Source organism: Rattus norvegicus, chromosome 15 (genome assembly GCF_036323735.1).
Source record: "Rattus norvegicus strain BN/NHsdMcwi chromosome 15, GRCr8, whole genome shotgun sequence".
NCBI classification, from domain to species: domain Eukaryota; kingdom Metazoa; phylum Chordata; class Mammalia; order Rodentia; family Muridae; genus Rattus; species Rattus norvegicus.
Window position 1 is genome coordinate 103,450,514 of NC_086033.1, and position 21,208 is coordinate 103,471,721.

At 43.0% G+C, this 21,208-nt stretch overlaps 1 long non-coding RNA gene across 5 annotated transcripts; it reads left to right on the plus strand.

Moving 5' to 3' along the window:
- Window positions 1–2,497: 2,497 nt before the first annotated feature.
- LOC108352977 (uncharacterized) lies at window positions 2,498–20,807 on the plus strand. Of its 5 annotated transcripts, none has more exons than XR_010058068.1 (4): window positions 2,498–3,101; window positions 3,572–3,624; window positions 4,513–4,585; window positions 20,653–20,807. It is a non-coding gene; the product is annotated as an uncharacterized LOC108352977 (long non-coding RNA). The 5 variants fall into 5 exon arrangements; XR_010058069.1 differs by lacking the exon at window positions 20,653–20,807 and adding an exon at window positions 16,850–17,742; XR_010058067.1 differs by lacking the exon at window positions 20,653–20,807 and adding an exon at window positions 13,612–13,779.
- Window positions 20,808–21,208: the final 401 nt, after the last annotated feature.

Here is a 21,208-nt window from a genome sequence, read left to right on the forward strand (position 1 = left end):
CACTTACATACACAGCACAGAGAAAGAGAGAGAGAGAGAGAGAGAGAGAGAGAGAGAGAGAGAGAGAGAGAGAGTTGCTGCGACCTGGCAAGGGTATTGCCGTCCAAGCATATTGCTCCTTACATACCAGGCATTGTACTGGGCACTGAGCCTTGACAAAGGCCGGGGAAATGAGGATGATCACATGAACAGGCTGAGTTAGCACTGGGAATGATGAATTCTGCCAAGGACACTGGGGAGAATACTCAGAGGGGTTAATGGCCAAGCCGAGCTCTGAAGAACAAATCTGATGAATGCATTGGAGAGCTGACTCACTATGGCAGGGATGAAATCGCTTCATTATCTGATGCTCTGCTCACTGACTGTCTGTCCTCCGCAGAGTTTCGAGCTGGGAACACGGGATGCAGATAAGCTCATCTGGGGGGTAGCCAGAGGCTCTTCTGGGGCGGTGATTTGGCAGAGGAACTCTACAGATGCATGACTTCTCCACAGGATGGAATATATGTGCCATGTCTCTCAGTGACCTCCTGCATTTCTTATAGCTGACCCTGGGAAACGTGCGTCCTTCTCTTATAAGGTTCAGAGCAAAATTGTGGGTTGCTCTGTAGAACTTGGGACCATACTAGAATTTGTAAACAATGTGGATTTTACTTTTTAAATGAAATCTGCACAGGATAAAAGAAGCTATGTAAAGGAGACAACTCCATCACATAACATTGCTTTTATCTAGTTTTAAAGGAGTTTTCATCACCCCAAAGTCACCCCACACCTACTGAGCAGCTACTTCCCAGACTCCTCCCTCCCAGGCTCCAGGCGACCGACCACACACTACTTTCTGCCTTTACTTACATGTGTCTCTACTTTGCATAGTGTACTTAAACAGAACCCTATCATGTGCAACCTTTGTCCTCAGCTTTGCTGGCTTAGGATAAGGGTTTAGAGGTTTATGTATGTTTTCCCATGCATCAGTAGTTCCTTTGAATAGACTTTCATGGATAATAGTGTGTGTATGTATGTTGTGTATACTGTGTATCTGTGCTTTGTGTGTATGCTACGTGCGTGTGGTGTGTGTGTTCTGTGTATGTGTACTATGTGTATATGGTGTATGTGCGTGCTGTGCTGTGTGTATGTGCTCTGTATGTATTGTGTGTGCTGTGTGTGTGTGTGCTGTGTGTATGTGCTGTGTGTATGTTTTGTGTGTGTGTGTGTTTGCATGCCGTTTGTGTGCTATGTGTATATGGTGTATTTGTGTGTGCTCTGTGTGTGTGCTTTGCTGTATGTATGTGTCTGTATGTGTGTGTGTGTGTGTGTTGTGTATGTATATATGTGCTCTGTGTGTGTTTGTGTGCCATTTGTGTGCTGTGTATGTGTATATGTGCTGTGTGTGTGTTTGTGTGCCATTTGTGTGCTGTGTGTATATGGTGTATGTGTGTATGCTCTGTGTGTGTACTTTGCTGTGTGTGTGTGTGTATGTGTGTGTGTGTGTGTGTGTGTGAGTGCGCGCGCCCACGCGCGCGCGTGCGGGATATATGGTATCTGTGCTGTGTGTGGGCTTTGTGGGGGTGTATGCGTACCTTCTCTCACTTGCTCCTGTGGAGGTTAGAGAACAGTTTTGGGGAGTCAGTTCTCTCCTATCCGTGCGCAGATTCCTGGCATGTAGCTGAGGCCATTATTCTTAGTTTTGAGTACTTTTACCGGCTAACCTGCTAGTGCACCTCGCTGGCCTCACACTTTATTGAGGCATAATCTCCCACTGAAGCTGAAGTTTACTACTGGCTGGAAGGTCGGTCCTGAGACACACCCGTCTCTCCCCTGTTTACTCAGCACAGGGATCCTGAATAGGCACAGCCCCCGGCTTTTACACAGACCATCTGAGGATCTGAGGATCTGAGCTCAGGTACTCGCGCTAACTGGGCCGAAACTTTGTCCATCGGGCTATCTCCCTAGCCCTCACTTACTGCTCATCATTTTAATTTTAATTAGGCTAACTATCTCTATCTGGTGAGTTCTAAGAATATTTTTTGTATCCTAAATATCGATCATAGACCGCTCAAAAATCTAGCACGACTTCTGCATCTTTCCTGCTTTCTGCAGGCTGCGGTTCCTCTCCTGTGATCACATCCCTGCTGTGTGCGTGTGTTTCACTGTAATAAAATTCCACTTCTCTCTTTTTTTCCTCCTGATTTTTATGACTTCAGTATCATATCTAAGAATGTTGGATCCAAAGAGACTTACCACTGTGTCCTTTGGGGTCTTTGGTTTCCTTTCTATTTAGTTTCCCAGTCCATTTTAAATTCATCTTTGTACCCAGTTCGAAGTAGAAACTTGACACTGGAGATTCTGTTCCCTGGAACTGTGTGTTTGTAAGATCTCCCCCCTGCCACACTTGTGGCTCCAGCGTCCTTGTTGACAATCCGGCCACCACAGATACAAGTACCATTACCATATCCTTACTCCTTGTATGTATCCGATTTTATAAAAACTCTCTTGACGAAGATCTCAACCACTGCATGCTCCATTTTATTCAGGTCTCTTGGTAACTTCAGGACATGAAAGCTCACCTGTTATTTTCCTTCCCTCTCTCACTGAAACACTTCTTGACTTCTAAGGCTGAGAAAAACTCCACTTTTAAGATTACGTTTGACCACGGTGTTGAGGGAGCCTCCACGCATGCTCCGGAAATATAGCAGCTCCACGCATGCTCGGAAATCATGGCAGCTCCAGGAATGATTGGGAAACACAGCAGCTCCAAGCATGCTCCGGAAACATGGTAGCTCCACGTATGCTTGGGAAATATGGCAGCTCCATGCATTCTTCAGTTGCTCTCTAGGCCCCTTCAGAGACCAATTATTAGAATTTAGACCTCCCCCGACACCTTGGACCTCCTCTGTTGACAAGGTTTTATTGCATATATATATTGTGTTCTTTCCAGGAAGTGGAGAGGCTCTTGTGTCCAAGGCTGGCTTCAAACTAGCTACAAAGCCAAGGATGGCCTTGAATTTCTAAATACCCGGATTAAAGGTGAACATCACTGAACCTGGATTGTGAGGTCCTAGAAACAGAGCCCAGAGCTACCCGCAGCCAAACAAGCAGTCTAGCAGGTAAGGTATGCCTCTAGCTACAGAGGTTTCCTTTCCTAAAAACTCTGTGTAGGAGGGCCTGTGCCCTGCCCCACATTGGTAGTCTGTTGGCCCAAGCCCTCTGACTGATTATTTACCTGTTAAAATATTTACACTGACTCTTTGAGGACACAGCTGGCCCTGGCAGAATTATGGTAGAGTCCCCAAGGGCCAATCTCTGAACTTTTCCAATTGGAAAGGTCAGGCCATTATGGGAACTGACAAGTTTTAATTTTGTAACCTCTGGAAAGGTGGATGGGAGTAGACTCAGACAAATAAATTAGTGTGAGCTTGACAGGAAGTCCAGGGAAAGGTACCACAGGAGGAGAGAAGAGGCCATTTGACTCCAGTCAACAAAAGAGGGAAGCCAGGTGTGCCACAGACACACGCAAGCTGTGTCATCATGCGGACTGAGGGAAGGCTGAGTTATTAATCCTTTAAATCTCCTCCAGGCCTTGTCCAGCTGAGGTTCGCTCACTCTGTTCTGATCCAGAGGAGATTGCTGGTGAGTTATGGTGCCTCAGAGGTACGGATGCCCCGAAACTGCTCTCAACAGGCCGTTTCGAGAACTTTAGAAGCGTTAAATGCATTGACCACAAAGAGGCCCTCACAGTTTTGCTCTTAACAAAGCCAGTTCCTACTAGCACTAAGAAAGTAAGAACGTGTTCAGGCCCTGCTTTAAAATACCATGACAGCGCTGGCCGTTTTGTTCTTTAATTCTCCTGTGTGCACAGTGGGAAGGAAAGTATGCTACACCACCATTAAGTCCTCTCCTCACCCAGACTGCTTCTGCTTCGGGCTTAGTACACTCTCCACATTACATTCTGGGCTTTGTATGAAAAGTTAGAGGAAAAAAAATGTCACAAGAGTCATGAGAAAGTCACAAAGCACTCAAATTAGCATGTTGTATATCTAGGCTCAGGATATATAAAGTTGAGAAATGCCTTATAATGGTTCTTTACATCCCTTTATTGTGTGTGTGTGTGTGTGTGTGTGTGTGTGAGAGAGAGAGAGAGGGGGGGGGGAAGGGGAAAAGGAGAGGAAGAGGGAGAGGGAGGGGGAGAGACATAGTGTGTGGTTACCTGAAGAGGTATATGTGTAGAGGCCAGAAGAAAGCACTGAATCTCATGGAGCCGGAGACAGGTAGTTGTGATCTCTCTGACGCCAGTGCTGGGACTTGCCTACTAGGAATCTGTGGTACCATGAATGAGAACACCTGGTCCTTGGTTGGTGGAACTATTAGAGAAGGATTAGGTGCCACCTTGTTGTGTAGGTGTGGTCTTCTCTAAGATGTGTCATTGGATGTTGGGCTTTGAGGTATCAAAGGCCTATGAAGTCCCCAGTTAGCCTAATGGTTGTGTCTCAAGATAGTAACTCTTGGCTACTCCTCCAGAGCCATGTCAACTTGCCTGCTACCATGTTCCCCATCATGACGGTCCTGAATTCTAACCCTCTGGAATGGAATGGTAAGTCTCAAATTAAATGCTTTCTTTCATAAGGTGCCTTGGTCATGGTGTCTTAACACAGCAATAGAAAAGAAACTAAGATAGACCCAAACTGGGCTTTTCCAGTAAAGTAGCAGATGTTTTTATATTTTGAAACATCCCTCACACAACTCCTATACTACTATTAACATCTCTTGAATCAGTTTGGGTCTCCTAAAACCTATTTTACCTACTAAAACATTCACGTCAAAAGCACACCTCCTGTGAGATTCAAAACTCCAGTTTCTTCAGCTTTTGGTCTTACTTTATAGGATCTCTCTCTGAGTCCTTCACCAGTTTCTCAAAGACATGTTTCAGTAAATGTGACCCAAGTCTCTGCTTCTCTTCCTCCATATTATCTCTTCCTGGATAGTATTATTATTATTATTATATCTCCTCTCCTCCTGCATTCAGGTGCCCCTCAAATCTGTATTTCTCTCAGGCTTCCTGTGGATATCCTCTAGTGAAGTTCCCTAGAAAAAGTACCCTACTCTTGCATCTACAGAATGTCTTTTAGAAGATGGGAAATGATCCAATTCTCTGTACTGTGCCTTAGTTAACAGCCATCAGCTGCTGTACCAGATTTTCACATTAATTGTAACAATCAACATCGCTTAAACCGGGTTTACACGCTTATCTAGGACTTGAGTCTTTGCTCTGTTTCAGATCATTGCAGTCTAATAGTCTGACGATCAACAACTCAGAGGCTCAAAATGAACAGGATCTTTTGTCTGTTTTGCTCAAAATGTATTCCTACCACATAGCACAGCCCCCAATGTATTATAGACAAATTAAAACATGTTAATAAACAAATAGTCACACTTTATTTTTAGATTTTCTCTCCTATTCTGCATAACTATCCCAAAAAACAAAAATAAACTCATGAGTTCAACATCATTTATCAATAACCTGTCAGTGGTCACCTTCCCTGTACATGAAATAATGACGACTATATTTGCTAGTAACATTTTGTCTTAGGGTTTTACTGCTGTGAACAGACACCATGACCAAGACAACTCTTATAAGTACAACATTAAACTGGGGCTGGCTTACAGGTTCAGAGGTTCAGTCCGTTATCATCGAGGCAGGCGCCTGACAGTCTCAAGGCAGGCATGGGACAGGAGGAGCAGAGTTCTACATCTTCAAGAAGACTAACCAGAACTATTCTAGAAAAGTGCTAGAAAACAGGCAGCTAGAATGAGAAAAAGGGTCTTAAAGCCCATTCCCACAGTCACACACCTACTCTAAGGCCACACCCACTCCTACAAGGCCACACCCATTCCAGCAAGGCCACACCTCCAAATAGTGCTACTCCCTGAGCCTAACCTACTTAAATCATCACACATGTGCTATCCCATTAATCTACCATCGAGTTGGTCTGAGAAGCTATGCCTCTGGGTCTCCTGTCATACATCTGTCTACCAGCAGCACACTAGTTGTGTACATTAAACCATCTCTATACCTTTGGTGTGCCACAAGTCTTTTTGTGTGAGCATTAATGTGAGTATATTTATGTGTGAGTGTATGTGAGAATATGTATTAATATGTAAGTGTATATTTATGTGTGAGTGTGTATTTGAGAGTGTGTATTTATGTGTGAGTGTATATTTATGTGTGAGTGTGTATTTATGTGTGAGTATGTATTTATGTGTGAGTGTGTGTGTATTTATGTGTGAGTGTAAATTTATGTGTGAGTATGCATTTATGTGTGAGTGTGTATTTATGGGTGAGTGTGTGAGAGAGAGTGTGTATGCATGTGTGGGTGTGGGTGTGTATCCATGTATCATACAAAGGATGAACAGCACTCCACTCCATAATTCCCACATAGCACCTACATGACAGTACTCAGTGTGCACATGGAGAAGTGAACAGAGCAAAGGGATTTTTCCAACCACCCAAACTGAGAGGCCAATTTCACTTACTGCTTTGGAAACAGTTGCCTCCAGCTCCCAGACATAAATCCTGACAATTCAGTCACAGACATGTGGTTTTCTTCTCTTATTTCAAATGTTACCTCCCCAGACACAGGCAACTGTTCCGTCCTCTGGCTGCTATTGCCTGCCTTGGGTCTCAGTCCTGCTCAGCTAGATCATGAGTTCTTGGCGAGCAAAGCTTTTGACTCAATAACCTCAGAACCTCACTTAGGGGTCCTCGTGCCTTGTGGCCACTCAGTAAATATTATTGATTTGGCTTTGACAGATGCTGTAACTGTGGCCCAAAGCAGCTAAATGGTTTTTCTGGGGCAACAATCAGCAGCAGAGTCATGATGGAATGTCAGCTTTTTCTCTTGGAGGGAGAGTTCATTTCTGCAGCCTGAAAGTTTTTAATTGTTTGCACATATTTGTCTCTAGAAGACAGTCTTCTACAGAATAAGTGTGATCCTTCTATTCCTCAACTATGAAATAGTAGTCTATGAGTTTTCAAGCAAGTAATGATGCCATGTAGACAGTGCGAGGACAGGCTTGTAAAACTAGATAGAACATTGCACCACAGAGCAAAAGAAATTGAGAGGTGGGGTGGGGTTGGGAAGACATTTCAGTGAGAGAAACACAACATGAGCAAGGTTGAGGTGGCAGAAGGTGAACAAAATATATCAAAATATTGAGTATGGAGCCATGAAGGACAAATAAGCAAATACAGACAGACCAGCCAGGCCCCTGCTTTGGTTTTGTGGACAAATCCCACTCTCCTGAACCCGTTCATCTCTCCCATGAGAAAACACTTGCAAGAGCTGAAACTCAGCCTGTGCTTACCTGGAACAGAGCAGAAGGAAACCCATGGGTAACTGTTTCTCAAGTAGATTAACTGTTTCCCTTGTTTATGAAAATTTGCCAAAACAAGAAATTCACGTTGTAAAATTAGCCCAAATATCAAAAAATATGAATGGAATAAAGTCTATGTTATTCGTTGACATGCTGCTTCTTCTATAATACTTGACCTCATCTAGTTTTTATCGAGGTGAAAACATAATGAAATTCGCCATTGTGGCCATTTTAGGGCACCCAACTCAGACATTAAGGAGTCCACATGGTTTGATCACAGCCACTTCCTGTTCTATCACAGAGCCTGAGGGAGCTTCTCTCTTACCGAAGTGCAAATGACACCCCACGTTCTGCAGCACCCAGGCCCTGAACATGTTGCTTTCTCTCTGACTTGTCAGAATTTTCTACTGAAAACTCCCTATTTCAAACCCTGCTGCCTCCTATGCTTCCGGGATTCCACATTAGGACTCTGTCTCAATACAGGTAGGTGTGCAAACCCTTACACAACCCCTGGAATGAGATTGGGTGCCTTTCCTCTATGCTCCTAGACATATGTCTCCCATCCTGACTTCTACTGGCCTTGTTCTTGTAGACAGTGACTCCTCCAAGATAGAAACTCTGCTCTGTTTGCCAAGATTCTCCTACACCAATGATTGACATTAGGTGACATCACAGAAATATCTGATAAATGAAGGACCAGCCAATCATCTACTAACTCTTATCTGAAGGCTACTTATTATTTCCCTTCACCAGATTATTGCACTTGGATCCTTAAACTCGTGAGTTAGCCATCCCTAATAATTTAAGAGCCAACAAATAATTTAAGAGTATTCTCTATGAGCCAGACACTGACCTTGAAACTACCAGAAAGAGACACACATCAAGCATATTGTGGAGGATATATTATACTTGACAATTGGAAGACAATGAGAAAGAACTGGAAAATAAATAAATAAATTATATTATCTTTTACAAATGCCCTGGCAGTAAGGAAGATGTCCTCTAATAACTAAAATCTGACACAGACCCACAGCTGTACACTGTGCAGACAATGAGAGACAGTGGAACACTCCACCCTAAGCAGAAAATAGTGGTTACCCCTCTTCTCAGGTCCTCCCCTTCCTAATCCACAACTTTTCTTGCTCTCATTAGGAAATAAGAATCTAAGTAATAATAATAATAATTATTATTATTAATTATAATAGAAGATGAAGAGGGAGGAAGAGAAGAGGGAGAGGGAAAGGGAGGTGGAGGGAGGAGGAGAAGGAGAGAAATAAAACAAACCTTAAAAGGACAAAACAAATAGCAAAAAAAAAAAAAAGGACAAGAAACAGATGCAGAGACAGATGCAATTGCAGCTGGTACACGAGAAAATTCCCTAAAATGCAAAATTGGAAACTATACTATATATTAAAAAAAGATATTTAGGGTCAGAAAAAAGTAATTAAAATTTTTTTAAATGCCCAAAGTATTCTGAGACAAAAAAACAAACCCTCCCCAAATACCACAGAATTAGTTTTATGTTCACCATCTATTGCAGAGCATTGGGACTACCCATTAGAGTGTCTTCTATGCCCAGTGAGAGTTAATTTAAGAAAACCAAGTTTTCTCAATTGGAGATAACTTTTGGGTTAGGGATGGGAACTTTCATGTCAAGTTCTCTCAGGGCTGGGACCCCATCTGGTACAAAAGTGTGCAGGCTCTGGGCATGCTGACACAGGCTCTGGGAGATCATATGAACATAGGCCCTGCTGTGTTGAGAAGGCTTGGTCAACTTGTGTCATTCATTCCCTGTGGCTCTTACAATCTTTCTTCCTCAATTTCTGTGTGGTTTCCAGAGTGGTTGTACCACTCTTGCTCTGGTACATTTTGCTTTCAGGTCAATAGTGTAGATCAAAGGGTTTTTTGCCTGGTTGATGTTTACCTTTTCTTAGTAAGGTGCAGAGTATCTTCCAATACCACAAACAATACTCAGTAGGGGTGAAGGCTCAAGGTAGGCACCAGATCAACTTCTCTGTGTTCAATGAGTTGTGTAGGAGTTATCTTTAGCCTTACCATCAGTTGGTGGAGAACAGCCAATAGCTTTGATGTCCTCCTAGTACCTTCTGAAGGGCTGGATTTGTAGATGATATTGCTAAAATGTGATTTTATTGTGGATTATCTTTGTTTGTCCATCTACTGTGACTGAAAGTTTTGCTGGGTATAGTAGTCTAGTATGCCATCTGTGGTCTTTGATAGTTGGTAAAACTCCCATCCAGACCCTTCTGGATTTTAGAGTTTTCATTGAGAAACCAGGTTTCTCTCTGGCCCAGTCTATTTGAGGCTCTATATGGTTGTTCTATCTTGATAGGCATCTCCTTTCTTTATATTGGGAAATTTTCTCTTCTGTGATTTTGTTAAAAACATTTTCTGGGCCTCTGACCTGTTTCTTCTCCTTCCTTTATTCTTAGTATTCTTAGATTTGACCTCGTAGTCTTCTAGATTTCCTAAGTGTTTTATGCCAGGATTTTTTCTTTAGATTTGATATTTCCTTTGTCAAAATATCCATTTCTTATAACTTGTCTTTAATGACCTGAGATTCTCTCTTCCAGCTCTTGGTTTCTGTTGGTGAGGCTTTCCTCTGAGGTTCCTATTCAAGATCCTAAATTTTTCATTTCTACATTTCCTTCAGTTTGTGTTTTATTGACCCTATTTCCACTTTCATATCTCCAGCCATTTTGTCCATTTCATTCCACTGGCTGTGTGTGTTTTCATAGATTCAACGTGGATTTATGCACACCCTACTTAAGGTCCTTGATCATATTCATATCAGCTAATTTGAAATATTTGTCTTGTGCTTCATCTATATTTCACTTCTGAGGACCTACTGCAGTGGGATTGCTGGGCTCTGGTGACCTGGTTATTAGATTTTATGCTAACATGTAGGCATATGGGTTTGGGATGATTGTCATTCTAGGTGTTGCTATCTGATCTTGTTTTGGTTAAATGAGTTTTCTGTTCCTTAGTTCCCGTTGCCCTCTCTAAATTTTAGGAGTGTGTGGTGGCTGTAGGTTGTCTGGGCCGTAGCTCCTTGGGTAGCTCTGGGTAGACCCAGAGCTTTTGAGACTCTGCCAAGTGTAACCCCTAGGGATTCTAAGTAGGACTTCTGTCTAAGTATTGGGAGTTGACACGCAGGGAAGGGAGTAAATTAGAAGAGCAGGGATCTGGGGTTGGAGATTTAGCTCAGTGGTAGAGCACTTGCCTAGCAAGCGCAAGGCCCTGGGTTCAGTCCCCAGCTCCAAAAAAAAAAAAAAAAAAAAAAAAAAAAAGAGCAGGGATCTGAGAGGTTCCACAGAAGATAGAAAAGCTGGGTACTCCAGGAGCATCCAATTCCTTAGCCAGCATGTCCTATGGGTCTCAGGAGAGTGATAAGAAGACTGGCTTTCCTTGAGGATTCTGGGAAGGCAGACAAGGAAAGTTGGACGGATAGAGAAAGGGAGGCAAAGTGCTGGAGTTGGTTAGTGTTAACAAACTCTAATGAAGAGTCTGTATCTTGGTAGGGGGAAATCAGAGATGGCCTGTGGGAGAGTTGTCTTTTCAAAGGAAGGAGCCAAGGACACTTTGCCTGACCAATGTCATACCATCGCACCTCCTGCTGTTACCCATCTACAGCACAAAAGGAATTTGGGACGTAACTGGCTTTTAACATGCTGTCAGAGGTGACAGCATGCCTCTTGAAGTCACTCATTAATTTTAAATACAAAAATGAAATATTGGGACTGAGGGGGATGTCTCAGTGAATAAAATGCTTGCTGTACCAGCATGAGATCCTGTTTGGCTCCCATTCCTGTTATAAAAGCAGGATAAGATCACCTGCCTCTATGACTCCATGTAACCCTAGCACTGGCTGGGAGAGAGAGAGTTGAGATAAGGAAATGCTTAGGGGTTGCTGGCTAGCTAGCTCCAGGTTCACTGAGAGACCCTGTCTCAAATACAATAGACAGACAATTTGACACAACATCCCCGTAGAACAGTATTCTCAGGTTCAGTCTAGGGTCCCGTGGTCCCCTCAACTGTGAGTTCTTGGTCAAATTTGCAGTACCAAGTTATCTGTTTCATCCTGGGCTACAGGATTCATGGGGGGGTTGGTTACTCCTATACCATGTGTGCTACTTCACCACTGTACACTTCTCCGTGGCCTCAGCAGATACCATGCACTTCGCTGGGTTCACAGCTGGATGAGATTGTTGATAACAGCAGTGCCTCCCAGTGCTGTGAAAGCTGGCTCACACGAGGAAAGAAGCTTCCCAATCTGTACTAACTTTATCCCTCCATACCCTGTAGCCAATGGCTGTGTTGTCTCCCACAGTGTGATCATACATCAAATTCTTGTACAAAAGTAATGCAAATGACCTGGAGCATTTTGGAGATCTCTGGGACATCACTGACCAACAACCCAAGGGGACATGTAGAAGAAACTCCCTTTTAGTTTAACTCCAGCTAAACTCGTAAACTTATAAAATAGTAACTTACCATATGGCTTACTCAAATATCCTTCATGGTAGCTATCCATCCGCCAACCTGTCCTGTTCACACCCTCCCGTCATTCTCCCCACACAAACTTCCAATTATTTTCCCTTCCCCTTCATAGCACCATGTTCTACTGTAATCCTCCCCTTGAGTTCTTTCTTCCCACTTTCCCACCAATGGTCCCTCCGCAGTCTCTTGGGTTCCACACATGCTTAAACACAGACATACAAAAATGTAATGCTTAGATCCACATATGTGTGAGAACAGGCATCTCTCTACCCATGGATTAGTCAAGTTCTCAAATGTTAACACAGAAATTTCTCCATGCAGTGGATGGTAATAAACTCACCACTGGTCAAAGTACAGGGAGTAAGAAACCTCGGGGTGCTCAATAAGGTTGGGAAATCGTTCCCCGTCCCCAACGCTTGTGGACCATCTCCAGAGAGAAAGTGAAAAATCCTAAGAACTATAGACTTGTGGTGGGGGAGAGGCAAACCAATGTCTTGTGGACAGAATGGATGGCTGTACTCATGAGAATCACAAGAGCTGTAGTTGCCTGCCCAACCTGCACGTCATCAAGGCAGCCAACACTCTAGCACGGAATAGAACATGCTTCTACCTCCAAGCATGGACAGTGGGTGGTTTCTGAGGAAGAGTCACTTTCCGTATGAGTGTGCCTGCTGGTGGTTGATTACACTGATGGCCCCACAGCCATCTAAATGGATACCAGAAATTGAAGTAATGGGTTATTAAATCTAAAATGAATTAAACATGAAGACACGGCTCAAGTGGAGAGATGAGGTGGGAGTGGGTCTGTGAGCAGTTAAGGAAAGGAGTTGGGGAGAGTATGATCAAAACGCATTGTATGAAATCCTCAAGAAGTCATAAAAATATATTTAAGTACTAGGAAGAGATGAAATAATGAAGATAACCTAAATTAACCTCTTACCTCTACATAGGTACCCATGGATAATGGATAAATACATACATACATACATATATATACATATATGTATGTGTATATGTATATATGTGTGTTATTTATATTCAACACATCATCGTCATCAAATAAAATAAATTCAATACAAGCCTGCATATCAGGATAACTACCTTTTGAAACTCTTTCAGAACTCTTTCAGATTGTGAACTTTTTTCTCTTTTCTTTTCTTTTTTCTTCTTACTAGCTTACAAATAATTGAGTTGCCTTATGTAATTTTTAAAACAAAGTTTGCCTTTGACGTTTCTCCACCCTTCTTGAGATTCAACGCCCTCCCACCCTTTCCCCTTCTACCCTGCATATCATCTTTTCCACTTCATGTTATCTGTGGCTTTTTCCTGATGCAAACATCTTTTGATCCTGTCTCAAAGACTCCTGTACCCATCCCAGGACCTTGTTCACATAGAGGAAACATTAAAACTTAGGATCCATGTTAGACAACATGGATCTTTCTGAGACTGAGTTACCTCACTTAGAGTAGTACTTTCTAGTCATACATTTTTGCACACTTAATAGTTTTGTTTTTCTTAAAAATCTCAGTAAAATTCCTATGTACACGTACATGGGCACATATATGTACTTGTGTGAGTGCATCTCTGTGAGTGTGCTTGTGTATACCATATTTTTATTATTTATTCTTGTATTGAGAGGCATCTTACTAGTTCCATTTTCTTGCTGCTGTGAGCAGCTATGATAAGCTATTTTAAAGCAGGGTGGCATTTTCTATCTTTCTTCTCCAGACTCAAGCCCAAGACCTCTGACGGAGCAGAGCAACATGAACCATGTAAGCACAGACCAAGAAAAGAGTTTAAGACTTTGTTTGGAAATACCTTAGCTTGTCTATGCATCTCCCTTTTTCACTTGAGGGCTTTTCCTTTCGTTTATTAAAACATTTTTCTCAGTATAAAGTAACATTTTCTTTACATGCACAATGCTTAGAGAACAGGGAAATACACAATCTATATTTTCTTGGTTCAGGTGATTCGAAAGCCTATAAAGAATTTTCACTGGTGTTTTTTCTCTTTCCTCCTAAGGCATGTCCTCAGATCTCTATATAGCTATTACTTCCCATTTAATAATTTTACTTTTCTTAAAATCTCAGTAAAATCCTTGTGTCTATATGTGTGCACATATGTGTGCATGTGTGTGTGTGTGTGTGTACCCTATTTTCATTTTCTAGTTTTCTATTAACAGACATCTTACTCGTTCCATTTTCCTGCAGCCCATTTATTTATAAACTGCTTTAGAAATCTGTATCACTTAGGATCACTCAGAGTGAAAGAACCACAAAGTGTATACTCACATTAATTATTGAGGCAACTATGTCCACAACTGTGTCATTGAGAAGAAACAGGTCACGTGATGGCATCTTAGTCAACCTGGAGATCAGGCATTAAATGATGTATCTCTCCATCCTCTGCCTTTTGTCTTCTGATGTTTAATGGAAGCGATTTATGAGGCTCTTCCTGGGAAGATTTGTATAACCATCTAGTGAGAGATCAGACGACAGTGTTCACCCAACCTTGCCTGACAGTAAGGTGGTTTATGGGGCCTACTTATATGTGGATAATTATGTAGATAATGCCCACCAACAATGAGGAGGGCTATCTAGTTTGTCCATGGGGAATTCATACCATACATCCAATGCTAATCTCATCCAGAAACACCCTTAGAACATACCAGGAAAATCATGTATGTTCAGGGAACTCTGTGCCCCCATCACATTACCACAAAACTAACCCTCAAAGAGTACAAAAGACCAGAGGACATAGGTTGGCCCACTGTCTGAGACATTTGACCCATTCTTTATTTACAGTTCTATCTACACTCAAAATAAGTCAGCTGCTTCCAAACTTGATGATAAGACCATGGACTCATCTTAATGTAACTGCTCCAAACTCCCCTTTCCTTGGAAATTGGACCTCTAGAGGCTTCTGTTAGCCAAAGAACTCTTGATGCACCCAGGGCTCTGAGAAGTTTCATGTAGACACAGGCATTAGTGATGATTAAGGAGTTTTGATCTTATCTTGGTACTTCCTAGATCTCTTAGGCTGGACTTGATGACCACAAAGTACACTCTCTGACCCTTCAATGACTGAGCCTTGGGCTCCTCGTTCTGTTACCATGGTCTGGATGCTTGTCACCTGAATTCAGCTAACATGTAATTACTAGCTTCTGAAACTATTGGGTGGAAGTGATTAAATCATGACACCCAAGACTGTGACTGGAATTAATGCCCTCTTTATGATGCCCCAGGGAGCTGTCTTACTCCCTCCACCATGTGAGTATTCACCAAGAAACTAGGAACTATTACCCAGAACACAAGTTCTTCCCTTCCAGACAATGAATCTGCCAGTGACTTGATCTTAAACAACCCAGACTGCAGAACTTTGGCTGAAACACTTCTATTGATCCCAAGCAACCCCACATGTGGCATTTTGTTACAGCAAGGTGAACAGCCTCTCTTCAAAAAATGTCCACCACTCTCCCCTCACCCTACTCTGTGCCAAAACACGCCTACACGTTTTAAAATGAGTGTTTGACAGATGGTTAGAGGTTCTCTTTGTTAACATTTTAATTTTTTTCATTCCTCTTGATGTCCATTGCATATTTATGACAAAGTTGCACTGTGTCGGTGTATGAGTTTAATATATGTTTTTAATTTGCTAATCTCAGGTACAGCACATTAAATATATATGCTTTCAGTTACAGATGGCTTCACCAATGCCTGTCAACATAAGAAGATCTTGTGTTTCAGGGTAGGGATGTAGCTTAGTGATAGAAATAGATAAGTATGTACCACTTAATATGTACATTGGATAAAATTGTTTTTTGTACTTATTCATTAATATACATGCCCTTTTCAAGAGTCTCATTTTAAATTTGCTGCTTTGCTTAGCTCTGCTCTTCAGATATATGGAAGCATACGCCATCCACTTGTCAATCCGTAGCAACTGTCATAGCCTCCTTCCTTTCTCCTCCAGTGTTGAATGTGCCAAGTGCTTTGCTTTCTGTCGACCACAGTCGCCATCACAGTGAACACCCCATATATGCTGCTCAGGTCCTGTGTGGGAAGATCTTCAGGGGGTGTATTCCAGCATGAGGTTACCTAGCCATAGGGGGACTCGTGTTTTTGGGAATACTGTCATGTTGTTCCACAGCGTCACCCAAGCCTCTACCCGCCACGTTGTTTGGATTTTGAATAGTGGACCCTTACATATTTTAGCACAATGCCTACAAACCCATATGGTTTTCTGTCATTCTTCATATTTTTGATTGCTACAGAATTTTAGCATGTTTTTATAGAACTGAACTTATCGGAGGCTGCCCCACTTTGAAATTTATATTCACAGTTTTATCGGATTTGTCTGATAAAATTCAGATGATTTTTGCACTAGGCAATACATCTTAAATATTTCCTCATACCCCTCAATACCATTATTTAGAACGGGTATATAAGGTTTCACAGTATTGCTTATACTGTTTAACTATCGTTCTTTTATTTTACTAAACCTTTGAGTGCTTTGCCATTTTTCTAGCCCCGATAAGCGTTCCTGTATATGAAATCTTCTCTACACGGGTGACTATTTCCTTTGGATCATGTAATGGGAAAATTGATTCATGTCGTGATTGATTTGAAGGGAATGAAACATTCTGAAGTCTCTTAGTGCCTACTGTCAAATGGCTTCTGGAGAAAGGGCGCACCATTTACGCTTCCATTAGGGGCTGTACAGTAAGAGTATCTGTCTTCCTAAACACTCACAAATATTTTCCAAATCGTCACCAAGCTCAGACATAAAAAGCTCTAGTTCAGACAAAACATTTCCCTTTAGCCATATCTAGACCTATTTAACATAAATTAGAGGTTTACATTTGATATAAACCTAAAGATGAACAAAAAATGATCCGTTCTCTCTGCTCAGCTTCTCGAGACTGCTTGGCTACTTTGGTGACTGCAGGAATTGTTTGTCTACATAGGGCTCTCACGCAGCTGCTAGCCGCTGTTTGGATGTACCACGATACTTTCAAAGATGGTGACTGTTTGGTGCTTGCCTTCCACGAGTACCTAACAACAGCAGATTGCTCCAGCAGACGTTTTAAAAGGTCTATATGCATAAAGTGTCTCCAGTCCCAAAGTGACATTGGGCTTGCTGAAACCAGAGAATCATCCAGAAGGCCTCCCATTTCCTCTCAACAGAAAGATCCAGAGTCACCCTCGTTCCACCTCTTGCTCCGCCTCTCCATTACGCATCATCTATTGGATCTATTGCTCCAAGCTTGTTTGCAATTCTCAGTAGGTGGTGACCCAGTTCATGTAACCCTGTCAGATTCTTCTGGAAGGTAGTACATTAACCTACAGGGAGCTTCTAACACATGTGACCAGTGCTCCTGTTTACATTTGGCCTAGACACATGTGAGGCTAATCATGGATCCATGTAGACATCTAGGCTGAAATCCCACCTTTCACTCTCTTCCTCTCTCTCCTGGGAAGGGACGGTGCATGGAGTCATTTAGCTGAGAGCTGTTTCTAAATGAGTACAGAACATAGGACTCATACTAAATGAAATTTCTCAGTTGATTTTTTTTCCATCCATTCCACAGTCAGGTAAGCTTCTGCGCAGTCCCAAACATTCTTTGTTGACTGAAGCACAGAGTCTCTACAAAGGTGCCTCAATTTATAGCAGAATTACACCTCTATAAACCTATCGTAAGTCAAAACTATTGCGAGTCAAAATGCATTTAACAGCTGTAGTCTATTGAACATCATAGATTATCCTAGCCTACTTCAAATATATCCCGGATGCTTATACTGCCCTACAGTTGGGGAAATTCTCTAATACAAAAACTATTTTATGAATAAATATTGAAAACCCTTCTGAAGTTTATTGTTCGTCTGTGTAAAACACGTAAACATCACGGTAGACTGCAGAGTGTGTGCTGCTTCCCCCTCGTAATCGCATAGCTGGCAGGGGCTGTGACCTGCTGCCACTGCCCAACATCATGGGAGTCTCACACTGGTTATTGCTGGCCGCCTGAAAAAATATCAAAATGTGAATTACAGCTTCCGCTGAATGCGGGTCCCCTCTGCCCCGTCGCAAAGCTGGTCAATCCTGATGGAAGTTGTGAAAAGGTGAATACTTACCACTGGAAAATCGTGAGTCATCTTCATTCCCTGTCACTAGAGTCCGCGCATCTGAACAGTATATTAAACACTGCCCTCATTATTTCAACAAAATCCCCAACCGAAGTAGTGTAAGGGTGAAAGGTCATTTTCTTCTAGCTCACAGTTTTAGGGAAGACAATCTAAAACACCGAGAAAGCCTTGGTGAGAGACAACTCCACAGCCATGAAAACTTATTTGTATAACCGAGACCCCTGACTTCCTCGCATCTCTCTGGAACAGGAATCAAAGATGAAGAAGTTAATGGGTGGCTTGTAAGTCTGCCTCTGGTACAACCTGCAGAAATGAGTTGGGAGGATGGGGGGGGGAGCGGGGCGTAATGGGGGAATCAGGTGTAGGGAGAGCAGGGGAAGAAAGGGGAAGTCAGAGTGGGAGGGAGCAATCTCTAGGTCATGCCAGAGACCTGGGATGGGTGGCCCAGCGGGTAAATAGGGGCAACTCTAGCTGAGATTCCTATCAGTGGGGCATGTGGATCCAGAAGTGGCCAGTTCCTCTAGCGAGGCAGGACTCCCAGTGGAGGGGCAAGGATAGTAACCCACGCACAGAACCTTTAACCCAAAATGTGTCTTGCCTACAAGAAGTGTAGGGACAAAAATGGACCAGAGATATGGCCAACCAATGACAGTCCCAAATTGAGACCCATTTCATGGACAAGAACTAATCCCTAACACTGTTATGATGTCTGTGATGCTTGCAGACAGGAACCTGGCGTAACTGTCCTCTGAGAGGTCCTACCCAGCAGCCGATGGAAACAGATTCAGAAACCCACAGCCAAACATTAGCTGGAGCTCAGGGCGTCTTATGGAAGAGTCAGGGGAATGGTTGAGGAACCCGAAGAGGACAGGGATTCCACAGGAAGAGCAACAGCCAACTAACCCGGACCCTTGGGGATTCTTAAAGCCTGAATCACTAACCAAAGAGCAGCCATGGGCTGGGTCTAGGCCCCTTGCACATGTGTAGCAGACGAGCAGCTTGATCTTCATGTGCGTCCCTCACCAACTGTAGCGGGGGCTGTCCCTGAGTCTGACACATGCCTGCCTGTGGATCCCGTTCCTCTGAATGGTTTGCCTTGTCTGGCCTCAGTAGAAGAGGATGTGCCTAGTCCTGCATCAACTTGGTGTGTGTGGTGGTGGGGTGCTATGTGGGAGGGCTAACACCCAGGAGGGGAAGGAGAAAGAGGGGTGCGAAATGAGAGAAGGATCTGAATGAGGGGATATAAAGTGAATAAATAAATACATTTAATAAATAAATAAATAAATAAAACCTCAAGTCTTGCCAATGTGAGTCAATGATATCACAAAGCACTCACCAACATTTCTGTAGAAGCAACAAGGCTGTGTGTGTGTGTGTGTGTGTGTGTGTGTGTGTGTGCGCGCGCGCGCATGTGCGTGCATGCATGTACGTAAAACAATACAATCAATAAAACACTTTGACAGAAACTCAAAGTTGTGGGCTCACCTCAAGTCTTAATGTAAAGTTCTATTAATCAGAAAAGTGTTGTATTGGCACAAGGATAGAAATAGATCTAGTGAAGCAGAATGGAGAGTAAGGAGTTAGGGCTACATACAATCGTTTTCCAACAAAGTTGCCAAGTCATTCAATGGGCAAGGGAAGCGTTTTTAACAGATTTAAGTGAAAAGTTGTATTGCATAGGCAACAAAAGATTAAAAAAAAAAAAAAAAGAACTCACAGCCTCTATCTTCCTGCACGCACAAGAACGATTGGAATATCTACAATAAGATTAAATTTAGAAAGCTCCAAGAGACAAGTACTGAAGAGTAAAGAAAATGAGTGTCTGTTTCCAATCTACAATTAGGTAAAGATTTCTGAGGCAGGGTGCAGAAAACACTTCACTGTAAAGGAAAGGAATACAAATGACTGGAATTCATCACAGTAAAAATTCTCTTCATCAAAAGACGCAGACAAGAAAACAGACGTGCACGATATGCATAGGGAGAAAATATTTGCTCTGTAAGTATTTGACAGAGAACTTTTCCTCAGTATCTGTAAGCAGCAAGCGCGGACAGCTGACTAAGATGATGACCCAGGGCAGGAAAGTCAGAAAGAAACTGTAGGGGTGGTCAATAAGTAACTGAGGAGTTTCAGTCAGAGGAAGCAAAGGCTCAAATCTGTACCGACTGGCCTTGTGCATCAACTTGACACAACCTATAGTCATCAGAGAGGGAGGAGCCTCAGTTGAGAAAATGGTCCCCTGAGACCCAGCTGTAAGGCATCTTCTCAGTTAGTGATCAAAGGGGAGGAGCTCAGCCCATTGTGGGTGGTGCCACCCCTGGGCTGGTGGTCCTCGGTTCTGTGGGAGAGAGGGCTGAGCAAGCCATGGGAAGCAAACCTCCATGGCCTCTGCAGCAGCACCATCCCGCCTCCAAGTTTCAGCCCTGTTTGAGTCCCTGTCCTGACTTCCTTTGGTGATGAACAGCGAGGTGGAAGTGTAAGCTGAATAAACCCTCTCCTCCCCAGCTTGCTTTTTTGGTCAGAGTGGTTGTTTTGTTTTGTTGTTTTGTTGTTGTTGTTTTTTTCAGCAATAGAAACCCTGACTACGACAAAACCCAAGTACAGACTTTTCTTTACAATCACTCAGGTGGTTAAAGCTCCAGATGATGGTGAGCGTGGGCCCAGGTGTGAAGGACCTGTATCCTCGGACAGCCTTACGGCAGAACAGCCCACCCACTGGGGAAGACACGGCTGGTTTATTTGTTCGATTTTCAAATAAAGCTGAACATGCCTTAACCTAAAGCAAAGGAATTTCAGCCATAGATATTTACTCAGACGAAATCATTTATATGTTGGTTCCATGGTCCTTTGCAGTACTGAGGCTGCCTTCTCCCACTCCACAGCCTGCTTTTCCTACTTGGAGCATGCATGCATACATACATACATACATACATACATACATACATACATACATACATACTCATTTTACATCTCAATAGCCACCCCCTTCCCTACTCTCCTCCCAATCCCACCCTCATAAGCCACTCACCCCATTACCCCCTCACCCCATTACCCCTCCCTTCCAATTGTTAGGGGCCCCACATGAAGACCAAGCTGCACATCAGCTATACATGTGTAGGGGGCTTAGGTCCAGTCCCTGCATGCTCTCTGGTCGGTGGTTCCTTCTCTGTGAGCCCCCACGG